We start from the raw sequence: 16,828 nt of genomic DNA, 5'->3' as shown, positions 1-16,828 counted from the left end.
CTTTGGTTTATTCACGCATACCCACTTAGGGTGGTGAAATCCCCCAATTTTTGATGAACTTCAGCCTGGAGGTAGGCTACCTTGGTTACACAATTGGCTGTCTGAATCCAGCTGCTGGGGGCCTGATTCCAAATCCCTCCCCTGCACTCGCAGGGGGTCCCAAAAAGATGTTGATAGATATTACCTTGTGGGGGATCTAGCCCTCCATCTGCAGGCCTGTATGACAGGACCGTTATAAAAAAGATCCATCCCGCAAAACTCATTCTGTCACTCCTTTGGAGAAGCGAAAATGGCCCAAGTCCCAGGGTCGTGGCTCCTTCCCGAGTCTGCGTCCACCGGTCTTGTGCAGTGTTCCAGGACCCAAATGGGTTTTTCCATCCCTGGAGGAAAGACACATATAGCTCCTCTCACTCTAGCCAAGAGTGGAGCAGGGGGTTGCCACTTTCCTGTAGATAGATCCTTCCACCTTATCTGTGCCTTTTGCATGGTGGGAGAGGAGAAGTGATGCTGCATAGCTGTACAGCCTTCAGCATCTGTGAGCAAAAAATTTAAAGTGGACAGAGTCATATTTAACAGTGCATGTGGTCCCTGACAACTCTGGTATATTTCCCCCTCTTTTGTTTTTTGCAAATAGGTTTTAAGATGTTGATGGGCCTGTTCTACAATGGCCTATCCTTGGGGGTTATATGGGATTCCTGTCTTGTGTATAAATATCCCACTGTGAGCAAAATTTTTGGAAGGTTTGACTAGTATAAGCTGGGCCATTATCTGTTTTTATGCATCGAGGGGTTCCCATAAAGGAAAAGGTTTTTACACAGTGCTGTATCCCATCTTTAGCCTTTTCTCCTGAATGTAAAGTAGCAGAGATAAACCCAGAAAATGTGTCTATACTGACATGTACAAAGGACAACTTTCCAAAACTAGGAATATGAGTTACATCAGTTTGCCAGATGTCATTTGGCTGAAGGCCCCTTGGTTTGACCCCCAGAGAAGGGGAATGGATAAAAGGTGCACAAGTAGGGCATAGGAAGACAATTTTTAAAGCTTGATCCCAGGAACATCCTGAGCGGAAGCGTAACGATTGTGCATTTAGGTGAAATTTATTATGAAGCTGGAGGGCCTTATCATACTCAGTTATTGTATATACATGGTTAGTGGCATGTGTGGCAGCGTCTGCCATGGCGTTGCCCGCTGCCAGAGGGCCTGGAAGCCCAGAATGATTTCTAATGTGACCTATGAAGAGGGGTTCTGCCCTAGCCCATATAAGAAGCTGTACTGTCTGTAGTTGGTCCATGATAGTGGATTGGTTTCCAATATAAGGTGCCGTCTCAATCGCGGAGGCGATCCTGGCGATATAGAGACTGTCTGTGAAAACATTAAGGGGCACCGAGCTATAGGTCTGTAAGGCCAATGTTAAGACTGCAACCTCCGCTTTTTGGGCCGAACAATTGGCCACTCTCTTGCGGATGACCTGGGTCCCATCTGAAACAACAGCAAACCCATTTTTGGCCCCGTCAGTCAAGACGGTTTGTGCCCCCGGGAGAGGATCCTTTTTTAGGATCTTTGGGAAAATTATTGGACATGTTTTTAGACTTTCAAGGAGCCTGCTTTTAGGGTAGTGATTGTCAACCTGTCCCATGAAACTACAGAAGAATAAATAGGACCAGTCTGCCAAAAGACTCCAATCGGGGTGAGTTTTGATGGCAGAACAATGAATAACAAGGACTAGGAGTAGTCCACCTGCATTACCTGCATCTCTTGTAAGGCTGTCTCTATCAATCTAAGTGCCTTCAAGTCTTCTGGAGTAGGTTTTCACGGGGAGGTGGGTGAGGGGTCTCCTCTCAAAAGGTCATACAGGGGTTTAATCAACAATGTGAATTTATTTACCAAAATTAATCTTTATCTTAAACAGTAAGAATTATTAGGCAATAAGGATCTTTCTTTAAAGAAATAAACTTACATTTTAATAGGTGTTTATCATGTCAAAATATAAACAAAATTTTAGCTCACATTAGTATAGTTAAATTAGGAAAATAACCTGAAATACCCTTAAATTAATTATAGTCAGTTTAGTATATATAAATCTCTTTTTTAATTGTTCTAACTTTTTACATCACCTGTTTAGATAACAATACAAAAATCTTTTATTTTTTAATTAGGCAAATGAATATAAAGACCTTGTTTTATCCAAAGATGATTTATTTCTTCTTTTCAGGATCCATGTGTGCTTTTTCTTTGTTGAAGCATCTTTTTCTTTAAAAATTTTTTTTTCTTTTTTTTTTTATACTTTGGAACAATTTCTGAAAACCTTAGAATCTATAAACACATTATTATACTTTGATAAGAAATATCAATGAAAATATAGTTAAAACCCTTAGGTATTTTGTAGAAATAATTATAATAATTTATCATCTTATGAGTTTAAACAGTAACCTTGAGAGTTAGAAACTACTTGATTGTATTTTCACTTAAAAGCAAATTTATAGTAAACACATTTATCTCAAATATCTGTAACTGAAAAGGCAGAGTATCTGATAAATGTAAATATAAAACATAAATTATGGGTTTTCTGTTGAAGAAAAACAATTAGGCAAATATGTATTAACTAATCAACTAGGCATGTGCTAATTAATTTACAGATTAACAAATATAGGTTATCTAAATATCTAAAAAATATATATTAAGAATAAGAACTTAACTTATAATTGTATTAACTTTATGTAACCATGTGGTCTTAAAATATTTGGATCCATTTTAATTTATTGTTAACTAGGAGTGCACTCTTCTATGTGACGTCACTTGATGTAACTGAAATAAGATCCTTGAGTATACATTTTTATTTTTATAGTTAGCAATGAGAATGAGGATTTTTTGGTCATCACAGGAACTTTGCCGGCTTGTTCCTGTGGCGAGCAAATGCATCCTCATAACCTCCAAAATTAAAAGTAAAATATAAAGAAGCATATTTGATATCTCTCATCAATAGAACATTATTTAGTAACACAACTATAGAGAAAAGTCAGGTTATTTAACTTAGAGCTAGCTTAAACTTAGGACTGTAACATAGAAACCTGTGGAATTAAATTTTGTCTGAAAAAGATATCTTTTGTTAGCATTTACAGGTAGACATTTTTTAAAAAAAAAATACAGGCTCTGAGCAGCTCCGGTAGAAATCTGAAACACAACAGTACAGGTTAGTGGCTGGAAGGCGGGACTAGAAGTCCTGTCTGAGTGACTGTGGAAGAACCAATCAGAAGCCCGCAAAAGTGTGGGAGGTGGGACCAGGAAGCCTCTCTTCAGGCCAGGCACCCCATGGTTACCATGGTGATGCAAACAACGTGGAGTCTGCTGCCCATTTTGGGGGCAAAAGTTCTCCAAGTTTTCCTAGCCGATTGCGATTTCATTTTGTTTGATTTTGTCTGCATTTTCCCCCTCCTGGCCAAGATCTTACTGTGATAGCAGCTTGTTCTGTCTCTGCGACCTGCAGTTGCAGTTGTACATCCTGCACTTCCTGGCGTTCCCCTGGGGAGTCTACAGATAGAAAGGGGTTGGCCTGAGGAAAGTGACGGAGTCGCCCACTCTCTGGAACATTGCCCTGTCTCTGGACCACCCTGTACACTCTGGCTTCCGGGGCCCAGGGCGGGCCCTTGTTCCCGTTTCCTGGCTGCTGTGGCTATCTGAGCATAGACCCCAGGATCATAATTAATTTGTTGATTTATGATAGCATATTGTCCTGAGCCTGTTAACATTTCAAGGTTATGCTGTGGGAAGCCTGCATCCTGATTGACTCGGGCTAGCTCACGACACCTCTCTTGATTTTCACTTTTCCACAACAAAAAATCCCCTCCAGACAACATAGCCCTCTAAACCTGTTGCCAGTCACTAGGTGTCAGCTGATTGGCAGAGAAAGACTCAAAGAGAGTCAAGGTAAAGGGGGCATGGGGTCTGTAATTAGTAACTGCCTCCTTTAGTTGTTTAATATCCTTAAAGGCTAAAGGAACATGCACTCTGGCCGGCTGTCCATCGGCATCCAGGTTTTCAATTACTGGAAAAGTTTGGGCCATCTTAGGCTGCCACTGAACCCCCCCCCCCACCTTCTGGGGTTGTCCTCATACCAATCGGGGTTATAAGGAGGGAGCGCAACAGTGATCGGGCCCGTAGGTGGTATAACTCTTGACTTCCTCAATTGACCCTCTAGTTCCTCCTCCTGCCAGTTGATACCATGGAGCCCAGTTATTAACTCCCTTATCTTAGAAATGTAGTCAGCACTCTGAAGCCCAGCTCAAGGCCAGAGGCATTGTTTACATATCTTGTGAAAAACTACTAAGAGAGTGTCCAGCGCCTGAAGTGCTGATTTTTTCAGACAGTAGCCAAGTAAAACAGGGCAACATGAATATAGGAAGTTTATCTGCATTGAACCTTTTTTAAGAGATTCTTTTACTGAAAGTCCTAAAATCAGCCATGGTGAATATTCTGGAGAAGGTCAGTTAAGACTTTTCTGTGGGCCTGGTAGGGAGGGGGAAATGAGAAGGCAGGGTTAAGCGCAGCTAGGGTGGATCTAAGAATTAAGAAGGAGATGTGAAAGAATAATGGAAAAGGGGAAAGTACTGTGCCATTTGCTCTTCCTGGACCTGATTAAGGGCCTGTTCACATTCAGCAAGCTGCTCCTTAATCTTCACTTTATCAGTTAAAAGAGCATCCTTTACCAATCTCCAGTGAGAGAAAGTAGCAATCGGGACGCTATCCGGACCCTGGTCCCTCAACAACTTTTGGGGATCCTGCTTTACCAAATCCCAATCACTGTTATTAAGAAAGCCTCCTGTCAGAAACCAAGGACAAGCCTGGGCTATAGCTTCAATGAATTCGGTTGCTGTCTTGGTTTTTATTCCTGTTCCTTGTTTGCTTAACAGTTCTTTAACTTCGTTGGCCAGGCGAAGTTTCACTGTTGAGTTACCCATGGTACGTACCCTTTCTCTTTAAATTATCTTTAAACCAATCCTCCCCCTTCTCCCTTAGAAGGTGAGCCTCATCTGCTTACCCCTGCTTTCCAGATCTCGGTGAGATCCTCCAGATGCCGCATCCGGCCTCAGGAACCAAGTCTGGTGAAGGATGTCGAGGTTAAAAGAAAAAAAAATCACAGGACACCAAGGTTCTTCATCCAGGAGGAGACATGTGCACACTTTAGTATTCAAGTTTGTTCCCTTGTATACTCTCTATAACTGCAGTGGAAATTTAGCCAAAACAGGGGAGGAATAACACCTGCTACTCTTGGGTTACAGTGACAGTCCCTTATCAGGAAGCTCCTAGAAGGCCAAGATGTTCCCAAAAAGGCACATATGTCTGAGGCAGATAAACATGAAACCACAAGCCTGTGTCATGACCCTGTGAGCTGGCCACATTGACATTCATATCAGAAGGCTGGGGGTTGAATCCCCAGGGGGCAGGGTGGACCTGCTACCAGCAAATAAATGGATATACTGTAAACATTCATTTTCCTTGGTGGGGGGAGCAGAAATAGTGTTTTCATAGAATGTGAGGTAAAGCTTTTATATATATATATATATATATATATATATATATATATATATATATTTGTTTTTTAGTTGAAGGTGGACACAATATCTTTATTTCATTTTTATATGGTGCTGAGGATCTAACCCAGTGCCTCATGCTTGCTAGGCAAGCTGTCTACCACTGAGCTACAACCCCAGCCCTGTGGTAAAGCTTTTTACAAGAAAGATTTATGATGATATCAGAAAAAGCCTAAATATTTTCAGGATCTGATTTGCCCATTTCGAATTATTATTTTTATCATTCAGAGTTACATATTTATTTTCATTTTATGTTATATTCAGAATGCTTAGGAAATTACATATTTTGGAGACTCGAAATCTACATTAATATCTCAAAAACATTTTGCTATACTTCCTGATAGTGTTCTAAAAGTGTTCAATTATCAACATTTACCAGTTGGTGGAGCCATCCTACAAGATAACTTGACTTCATGTCTACAGGATTCAACTTTATAAATTTTTCAAGCAGATTTTGAAATAGCTTATTCAATGTGAATGGGGCAAGATTTTCTACTTAAATAATGAGATATTTGTGGGAAGATTTACACTCAAAAGTCTCCTAGGTCATTTCATGTTTGCTGAGAGAATTTTTAAACTTATCTATGGACAAACTACAGTATGATTCAGAAATTCACTTCTTTTCCATGTAAATAAATATGTGGACAGTTCATCTTAAATGTTAGTTTTTTAAAGTTTTGTTTGTAGTTTCTAACTGGTAACTTTCATTGAATTCTTTCAAGTCAACTCTCTTTTGAGAGTCTTATATGCTAAATTTGTTAATATGGACCTGTTTCATTCAGAAATTTATATTTAATGTGCCTTTTGCTGGGGGATGGGAGGGTGGTTATGTTGATATGTTTAAAGGTGGATTGTTCTTGTATTTTTGTGATAGGAGAATTCCAGACTCCTTCAAGAACGTGGAGTGGCCTATATTAATGCTGATTCCTCTACAGAAGGTGAATATAGTAGTCCTCATTAAAAAAAATGATTGAATTAGAGATAGCAATTCAATTTATATCCTAACCAGGAAAGCAACCGTTGAACATTTGTTTAAAAAATATGCTCCTGGTCTGTCTCACTGCTATGTTTAACTCTGGAATGTATGTGTGCCCTAAGAGAGAGAATTTTTTTTTGTTTCATTTGCTTTATACTCTAGAGTGCTGATTCAGGGAAGCAGCATTCTATGATGATAACCTATGCCAGATTATCTTAAACATAGCAGAAATTTATCTAATATCTTTTGATGAGTAAATCAGGAGCATAGTTTTATGATTTAGAATATAAAGTTATTCTCATGATAATACACATATGCTTTTGGAAAAAAATGCTCATTTCCAAGATTTTATCTTTCACCAAATGTTTTTATTTTTAAGTTTTTCTTTAATTCAACAATTAAGTCCAGTACATAACTGAATAATTCTCTGAACTTTTCTAGGAATCCAGGGGAATCAGAGGTTAGGAAGGAATGGTCTTATATTTGAGAGGTCATAGATCACATATATGGTAAAATAAATCAGTCTTGGCTTATAATCAGGTACTAAAAAGGATATTTAATCATTCTGCTCTTGGCAGTTTGAAGAGGAGAATAGTAACTACTTGAGACCAGCAGTAAAAAAGGGAATAAGCATTTGAGACAGATCTTGAATAATTTGTATGCTTTTTTAAAGGCAGAGTCCAACTGAGAGACATTTCTAGTTGATTTTCATGACAATGAAGCAGTCCATTGTCATTGCACTCCACCCCACTGATCCCTTCTGCTCCTTGACCAAAAACAACAGCTGCTGTTCTCTGTACTCAGTTGCTCTTCAACACACTCTCTCTGCTTAATTCTTTTCCTGACAGTCTCCCCTGAAATGTTGCCTTTGAGGGGAGGCCATATCATTGCAGCACTCATCATTGTCACTGTTAGGTAATTACTTGTTTTATAAACTGCCTCTCTGAATAAATAATACACTTTAGCAGTATCTTGCCTGCTTTCTCCTGGATTCTTAATTTCTCATTAAGTAAGTGTTTATGGCATGGTTGCTGAAAGTGAAGAAATAAATAGGTGAAGATTGGCTGGAGTTGTAGCTCAGTGGTAGAGCACCCACCTAGCATGTGTGAGGTACTGTGTTCAATCCTCAGTACCACATTAAAAAAATAAAAAGATGAAGGCATTGTATTATCTAAAAAAAAAAAAAGAAGAAGAAGAAAGAAAGAAAAAAGAGAAAAAAGTGAAGAGTGGACTTTTAGAATATTTTCCTTAATGTGTTACAAATTTAGGAGAACAAACTTATTGTAGATTTGCCATGTTAACAATTGGAATACAGTACCTTATTTATCTATCTATCTATCTATCTATCTATTTTTGGCTTCTATTTTTTAAATGTTTAAAATTTGTCCCTTTTAGATATACATAACAGTAGAGTATATTTTGACATATTGTGCATACATGGACTATAACTTATTCTAATTATGGTGTCATTCTTGTGGTTGTAATGATGTGAAGTTACACTGGTTGTGTATTCGTATCTGAACATTGGAAAGTTATGTCCAATTCATTCCATTGTCTTTGCTATTTCTGTTCCCCTCCCTTCCCTTTATTTTCAATTGTCTAATCTACTGAACTTCTGAAATATAGCACTTTGATGGAGTTAGTTTGGCATTTATATTTCTTCTTTGTCCATGTGTCTGAGCTACATTGTCCTAAGTTCATTTACAGGGGTGCATTTCACCTACCATTTCCTCCTCCTCTTGGACTAATGTGATGGCCTTGCCTTTCACAACAGACTTCCTGAATTTATTCCTGGCCCTGCCACTTCCTTCTTATGTGACTTCAGGTTATTGCCTTCTGCATCTATTCCACACTTCTAAATAGATTACTGAGAGTACCTGTCTCCAAGGGTAAGTTCTGAGGCAAAAGGAGTTAATGATGGCAGAGCTCCTAGACTTTCCTTGCAGAGTAAATGTGCAAAAAAATTAATCTTGATTCTTCTTGTTATTATTACTTAAAATATATGAACAGATGAAACATTTTTGCCCTATAGAATGAATACTCCAAACACAGTCTTCAAATAAACAATATTCTTTTCATTGTAGTTTTTAAGATTTGATTTTTCATATATTTATAAAAATTAGTGGGTGGGTTTAGCTGATTTACAGCATCCGCCTAGAATTGCTTTGTTGTATTCTTGTAGTTTTCAGGATTAAGAAGAAAGGATCTAATATGTGATTGGATCATCACTAATCTCATTTTGTTTTATATTAAAATTTTTGTTAAATTCCCATTTCTCAAATAATACAATAAACTATATTCTTAAGTTTCTTATGTTAAGATACAAAATTTACAGATAAAGCAAACTCCAGTCATGAACCACTCTTAAATGAGGAAGTTCACAAAACTCACTTCTTCATGGTAAATATGAAAATGTGTTCTTTGTTTTTATGCAGACTAAAATGATGTTGTCAGCTCAGTTTGAGTTTTCATTGGAAGATAGTATTTTCCTTTCAGAATATGCAGGGATTGCTGGTAATGTTACAAATTGACTGGTGAACACAAGCTAATGTGAAGAATGCTACTAGTATGTGAGGTGAGTGAGGCATGACTGGTATTTCCTGTCCAAATTTGGAGTTTTGGATAAATTGTTGCAGACACTGAGGACAGTATTGAACTATTTAGTTTGAAAGAGAAGATATATATAAATAAAATGTATTTTTAACTATGGCAAAGTTGAGTCTTTTAATGTATAATACCATGTTATATAATATATTCAAAAATCTTCAGAAGAATCAAACAAAGGTATAAAACAAAAGGCAGAAGATTCAGATAGATAAAAGAGGTAAAATAATGCATTAAGAACCCTGAAGAGATATCCTAAGGAGATAGCCTGAGATCCCTCAGAGGTCTTGATTTAAACAGGAAAGAGGCAAGAAACTGAGAAAGAATTTATCACAAAATGCCATTGAGGTAAAACATGAAATGCTGCACCTGAACTGGCAACCACAACTGCATCTCAACTGGGAAATAGAATAAACAGCAAACTGAGAAGAAAAGTGATCCAGGCTCAGCAGATTCAGAGGCTCAGTACTGCATGGGGCTTCATACTTCAGACACTGGCCACCACTGATGGATGATTAATTGGTGTATGTATATATTTGTAAAAATGTAAATACTTTATATAAATTTTTCTAAACATTGCTTTTTTGACTATCTAAGTGTGTCATGGAACATAGACACATAGATATCTGTGTTAAAACTTTTCAAATTTTACTTTAAAATATTTATATCTAAAGAAAAGTTAAAAATGTGATATACTGACTTAATTTGTATTTGTATTTGTGTTTCTATGGCCAGTTTCCTATTCCTCCAAAATGTTCATACATCCCATGAGACAGTTGCGAAGCATTGGAAGCTTACATTGGTAAGTTATCATGAACTAAAGTAAGACATTTTTAAAATTTTTAAAAATTACACCAGCTTGTACATGAAAATCCTATTTTCTATTCCAAGATCCAACCTAGAATGGACCATTGAATTTACTCTGATGACTCCTTTGGTTTCATTTAAAAGAGCTTTTTTCCTTACTTTTTATGACTTTCACAATTTCAAGGAATACTTGTCAGGCTTTTTGTAAAAGAACCCTCAATTTTGGTTTGTAGATGTTTTTTTCTCATGAATAGACTAGAGTTATCAGTTCAGAGAGTAAGAAAACAAGGCAAAATTCTCTCCTCTTTATAAGTATATGGTATCCACATATTCTGTGTACCAAATTAAGTTCATTGGTTATATAAAAATATATCATTCTGACAGAGGATATGGATAATGATTGAGGCTATAAACTTGTGTGTATAGAGAAGGGGCAGAGAACATGTGTAAAATTTCTTTATTTCCTCTCAATTTTGCTGTTAACATAAAACTTTTTTAAAAAATAATTAAGGAAGTCAGGACCTAATCAAATATGTTGAATATTTAGGTCTAATTTTTCTTCCATTACGTGCAGGTTATCTGGTCCAATTCCTAGATCCTTAATCCACTTCCAGTTAAGCTTTGTGCATGGTGACAGATAATGGTTTAATTTCATTTTTCTACATATGGATTTCTATTTTTCCCAGAACCATTTGTTGAAAGGGCTATCTTTTCTACAAAGTATGTTTTCAGTGCTTTTGTCTACTATCAGATAACTGTATTTATGTGGTGTTGTGTTTGTATCTTCTATTCTGTACCATTGGTCTACAAGTCTACCTTGATACCAATACCATGCCATTTTTTGTTACTATGGCTCTGAAGTATAGTTTAAAGTCTGATCTTATAATGCATGCTGATTTACTTTTCTTGCTAAGGATTGCTTTGGCTACTCTGAGTCTCTTATTTTTTCAAATGATTTTCATGATTGCTTTTTTATTTCTATGAGGAATATTGTTGGGATTTTAATTGAGTTTGTGTCAAATCTATATAATGATTTTGGTAGTATGGCCACTTTGACAACTTTAATTATTCCTATCCAAGAACATGGGAGATATTTCCATCTTCTAAGAACTTCTTCAATGTCTTTGTTTAGTCTTCTGTAGTGTTTATTTTATAGGTCTCCCTGAGAAGTGGATGCAGATACATAATGGGGGTGGAGGGTGAGAATGGAGGAACTTTGATTAGGCAAAGGGGAGGGAAGGTAGGGGAGGGAGAATGGGGGTAGGAAAGATAGTGGAATGAGATGAACATCATTACCCTGGGTACATGTATGACTACACATGTGAAACAACTCTACATTGTGGACAGGCAGAGAAATAAATGAAAAGATGTGCTCAATATGCATACAATGAATAGAAATGCCTTCTGCTATCATGTATAAGTAATTAGAATAAAAAATAAAAATAATGAAGAAAATGAAAGAAAAAAAATAGTTAAGGAAATAGTAGGGAAGGAGAAAGGGCCAAACTTTACTGGCTTCACTGAAAAATAGCTTATTATCCTGAGTGTGTGAAAGAGTTTTCCTTTTTTATTCCCTAAGGATGAATAAATTAGAATTTCTTAGATTAACAGAAAGTTGAAAACATCAAAATGGTATGTTTATTGTGGACAAATATTTCTGCTTATGATGTGAAAATTTTTCCTAAAAAATGCTATTAAACATGTATCATACATTTATGTAAATTTGTTAATTCTGAAAAACTCACAAAATACTCAAAGATCCACAGCCTATAGTGCAGATGGAAAAAAGGGACTGCAAAGCATTTTATGTGCCACAAAATATGATCTTCATTTAAAGAAAATTAATCAACACAATTTTGAATTCATACTATCTTCAACCATCTTTGTTTTTAAAAGCAAGGTGAAGTTACATTCAAGAAAACATTTTTTTCTTTTTTCTTTTTCTTGGACTGAGAATGAAACCAGAGGTGCTCTACCACTGAACTACATTCCCAGGCTTTTTTTTTTTTTTTTTTTTTTTTTTTTTTTTTTTTAGACTAGGCCTTGCTAAGGTTCCAAAGCTGGCCTCAAACTTGAGGTCTTCCAATTTCAGCTTCCTGAATTTCTAGAACTCTTGGAATTAATAAGCATGTACCACCACACTGGGCTCTAGTAAAAAATACTGAAAAAAATACTAAAGTATAATATTGTTGACTTTTATTGGGAAGGGCTGCCTGAATTACAGAATTCCTAGGCATAGAGTTTCCTGATTTATCCCTGGTTATTTGTAGCCAATATGAACAAAAGGCCTGAGTGGGAAATTCAAAGAGCCAGCAGGGTACTGCCATATAAAGGAACTCTTGATAATATTCATAAAACTCAAACTTCCACTCTCAAAAATTAAGAAACACACCAACCTGGACCTAAGGCTTCTCTACATAGTGAAAAAACACTGGTGAGGTTGTCAAGAGTCTGTAGTGATCATCCTCCTTCACAAAGAGGAGAAGAAACATGTCTTTGGAGTCAATCAGTGTGCCATTCTTCCTTACCCAGGAGTCCTTGAAGATTCCTAGATCCCTGTCCAAAGAGTCCTTCATATCCAATTTATAGTAATATTTCCCAGGGAACTCTTTGTTCCCCATGCAGCAAAATAGTTAGATCTATCAGAATTCAAACATGAACCTAGATGGACATGCTCAAATCTCAAACTTCTCACATCATCAAATAGTTTGATGTTATGATCGGTTACTGCATTTTTGAAGGAAATTTCCACAGTGGAAAGAAGAGAATATTCCAGTCAAAATCATCTTTTAAATTCCTGTTAGATGAGTAGTTATACCTTTTACTCTTTTAGGAGGAGAGATGGGTTAGAAGGCAGAAGTAAAGGGATAATTCTGGCTGACGTATTTTGCAAGTTTTCCAGAACATCTGCAGCAGAAACAAAAACCCAATGACAATGAAAACACTGTTAAAAATATGAACACTGTAACAAAATAGGTGGTCATGCCTATTTCTAGCTCATTGGTTTTCATTTTACCTGAGAACTGGAGGTCTGCATTGCCACTAAGTCCAAGGAAATTACTACTTGCTTTGGTTTCTATTTAGGTTTACCATGAGAATCTATATACTGCCTCAACTTCACGAACTCATTTTATTTTTGATGCCCATAAAATATTGCTCTGTGCATTCATTTATTTTATGTTTGTTCATGTATTTTAATATATTAAATTTAATGCATTTTATATATTACATTTAATATAATACATGTGAAATATTCAATTACTAAGATGTTTTAAGGGGAAATATTTAAATAATCTCCATCACTAACTGCACCTAATTTAAAGTGAGAACATTCTGAACTAATTTATAATTGTCTGACTGATTTAAGTGATTTTGTATCTATTCCCTGAATCACATTTATCATTATAATAGCCTGCATTTATTTTTTTTTCTTATTTAATCATGGTAATCAGTTTACTAATTGTGATTATAAATACAAATTGACAGGGCATTTCCTTTTTGGATACTAAAGGTTAATAAAGGTAAATATTTTCCACAGAAAATCGTTACTGAAGGGCACTATACTGTGTTTCCATCCGTGGGCTGATACTCACCTTGAAAGTACTTGAGCCTGTCTATCAGTCCAGTGATGGTCTGGACAGGAAGTGCTGGCTTTATAGGCTGAGGCAACTGCACTGACTCACTTCTGTAAGGAGGAAGAGGATATGAATCTTGTGGTATGAAAGATATCATAACAGTTTTTAAGGAACCAAACAACCATTCCACTCAAAATATTTCTTGAAACACTTTTCTCATCATTGTGTACCTCCATCTTCATGAGAAGGGACTATTTCTAGGAGTCTTTTTTACTTTATTTGCCAGTTAACAGCTCATTTCTCAGAGATGCCAATCTCATTTTCTAACTAGAAAAAACTATCTCCTGCACCTCATTTTATCATGTAAAATCATACAGGGTTGTATTTATGAATGTCAGCATTCAGCCCAGCAAAACATGCATCCCTCAACCACAGGAGAAAGAGAAGCTAACTTCTGATAAAGGGAACAGGAAATCATATTCACACAAACACATGCACACACAGTTGATTACTAATTACATAAAATATTTCTTCACTTTGTTGGAAACAGCTTGATCTTCTTAATAGCTCACATGGTGCGCTAGTTTTCACTAAAGACTAAACTTACTTTGTCAATAGACCTCCCAAGTCCTGCAAAGAAAACAAGAAAGGCTTATATTTTTTTAAAAAAAATAGGATGGTATTTTGTTTTTTGTAAAGTTCAGGTAAGTATCAAATATCATCACAGCAACCCTTTTAATATATTCATTTTCATCTCTCAGAACAATACTGGTAACACATATTTGAAGAAACTGAATTCTTGAAGAATTCAGCACCCAGAGGGTGAGAAAAGAGTGAGAAGGTAGGACATGGGTAGCACATAGCAGATAATGTCTCTAATGAAGGCATTTCAAACCCACAATTTCAAAACAGAAGTAAGGAACCATTAGCTTTTCCAAAATTTCTTCATATTGTCCAGTGGCAGGTAAAAATGGAATGTTGATGAATAAGTGGTTATTTTCTGATTCTTAGAGAAGCAAGTTTCAAAACAAAAATTTAAGAAGAAAACATTTCCTAGGACAGCTACTCACAAAATTCCATAAATTTTGCTTATTTGTAGTCAGAATAGAAGTTAAACTTTACCTAGATTATATCCAAAGAGGAAAGAACCTCATCATTGATGCAGGAGATGTGAAAATTTAGATGTGGCACTAAGTAATGTGGTCAAAATTGAGAATCTAGGATTATGTAAAACACTTTCACCTGCATCTCAGTGCTCACCTGGAGAAGCTCAACATAGGGTTTATGGGACATTTTCACCAGCTTTCTCTGAGGTGTGTCTTCTTTTGAACCATTTTGGCTTTGCTTTTTTTTTGAGATGCTCAAAAATTAATTTCCTCTCCTTTTTAAGACTCTATATGTAGTTTTTCTTCCCCATGAAGAATGGGACACAGTTACTTATAGTCAGCCCTCATCAGCTCTTCCCATAGATACATGTAGCACTGTAGGGATAGGTTTTCTAGATCACCTTTCAGCAAGATTTTATCCTCCTCCACTTAAACCTCTCTCTTTGGCCAGTACATTTTATCAGTATGTTACATACACCATAAATTCATATCTACCCATTTCTCAGAAATTGCAATTTTATTCCTCTTTAATCCTGATTCTTTTTCTATTCTTTATAATGATGGAAGGAACCAAGCCATACTTTTATCTGCACTTATCAACTTTTATCTGCTTCATGAGTGTGTAAAATATCTGAAGAAAAAGTTTTGACTGATAATTTATCCTCCCACATATAAAAGCCTCTATGCAAGCAATTAGAATTTATAGTTGAGTCACACATCATTATATGCAATAGTCTCATCTCTGTTTATTAAATTAATTTTAATCTCAAACCTCCCTACAACACTGCTTGGTCATTTGTTTGACCAACATAGTTGAATTTTCTTTTAGAATTAGAAACCACCAGAAAAGCTATGTCTAATATCCTTACACTATGATGTTAAAGTGACTATAGATAAATTTCTAGAATGTCTGCCTCAAGCTGAGTGTTAGGAAAATAGACTTATACTTACGATCCATGGACTGATAATTTTATTCTTTTAATTTAGATTTTTCTGATTTACCTGGGTCTTTTCTCATAATGATCTTATTTGCTTTAGCAGCTTCTCTTTTATATGCATGTATATACATATGTGTGTGTATATATATATATATATATATATATATATATATATATATATATAATCATTAAACACTTAAGAAGCAAATACATTTGTTTCCATTTCACAATGATAGAATCAACAAAAAAGATATAATTACTTTTGTAGGAAGAAAAAAATTATAATACCTTCTTTTTTTTACCATTGATGATTATGAATTTTAGAAGATTTCAGGCTGCAAAAGTACAAAATATAATGTAGCCAGGGATAATGATATATATCTTTCAGATAGTGTGGCAATTCCATCAGAATTGGGATTTTCTGAGGCTCTACCACACTAATTCCAAGCACTTTATCCCTTGTGTTAGTATATATACATACTATATAGAAATATTTTGCATTTATTATTGGAGTATCCTGTAACTCTTTTCAAATGAGAACTTTCTAATGCCTTAGTGTTAAACTCAAAATTAAAGTAAGCATGTACCTTATCACGAGCCCTGTAGAAGCAAGCTCCACTAAGGCAGGTATATTTGTATACTTTATTTATTGCTTACACCTTTGGTACTTAGCTTCTTCCTTGATGCTTGGAAAATTTTGTAGCAAGCAGTAAAAAACAGGGCAATCATCATTGTGATCCTCATCTTTGTTATAATCCCTGAGTGCCCTCACTCACCCTTCACAGTGCTCTTAGGAGATTCACTTAACCTGGTACTCCTCAACAGCCCCTTCTACAGAAGGATGTCCCTGAGCCCTTTGCTCCTGAGAGCTGGAGCAGAGCAAACACAGCAGGAGCTTGTTCTCTTCACAGAAGATGTTCTTTATCTCTTTGTAGATCACACACATTTTGTTAGAGCTTAGGAATTACCTGAGACTGGCTTTTCTGGAAGTGGACATCAAATTTTTCAGAAGAATATTGTTTTTGACATATTTCTGTTGAGACGGCTCTCTGCGCACAGGGAAACAGGAAGGAGTTTGGACTTGTTCCCAGGAAAGACAGAGAAAGGGCAAACAAAAGCTGTGCCACTGCCTATGGTGACTGGGTCCATAGGTACTTCAGGCAGATGGAGCAGGTGCATTGTTTCTTGAAGGCTTGTGAGATTCCTAAGTCCATTTTCTGAAGGAAGAATA

At 36.1% G+C, this 16,828-nt stretch overlaps 1 pseudogene; it reads left to right on the top strand.

The window, feature by feature from the left end:
• The window catches only part of LOC144376686 (putative N-acetylated-alpha-linked acidic dipeptidase), a 143,857-nt pseudogene that overhangs the window by 35,682 nt on the left and 91,347 nt on the right, over positions 1-16,828 (top strand).

The sequence above is a fragment of the Ictidomys tridecemlineatus genome, chromosome 4, assembly GCF_052094955.1.
Source record: "Ictidomys tridecemlineatus isolate mIctTri1 chromosome 4, mIctTri1.hap1, whole genome shotgun sequence".
NCBI lineage: Eukaryota > Metazoa > Chordata > Mammalia > Rodentia > Sciuridae > Ictidomys > Ictidomys tridecemlineatus.
The sequence above is the reverse complement of the archived record's forward strand: the minus strand, read 5'-3'. Positions and strand labels throughout refer to the sequence as shown.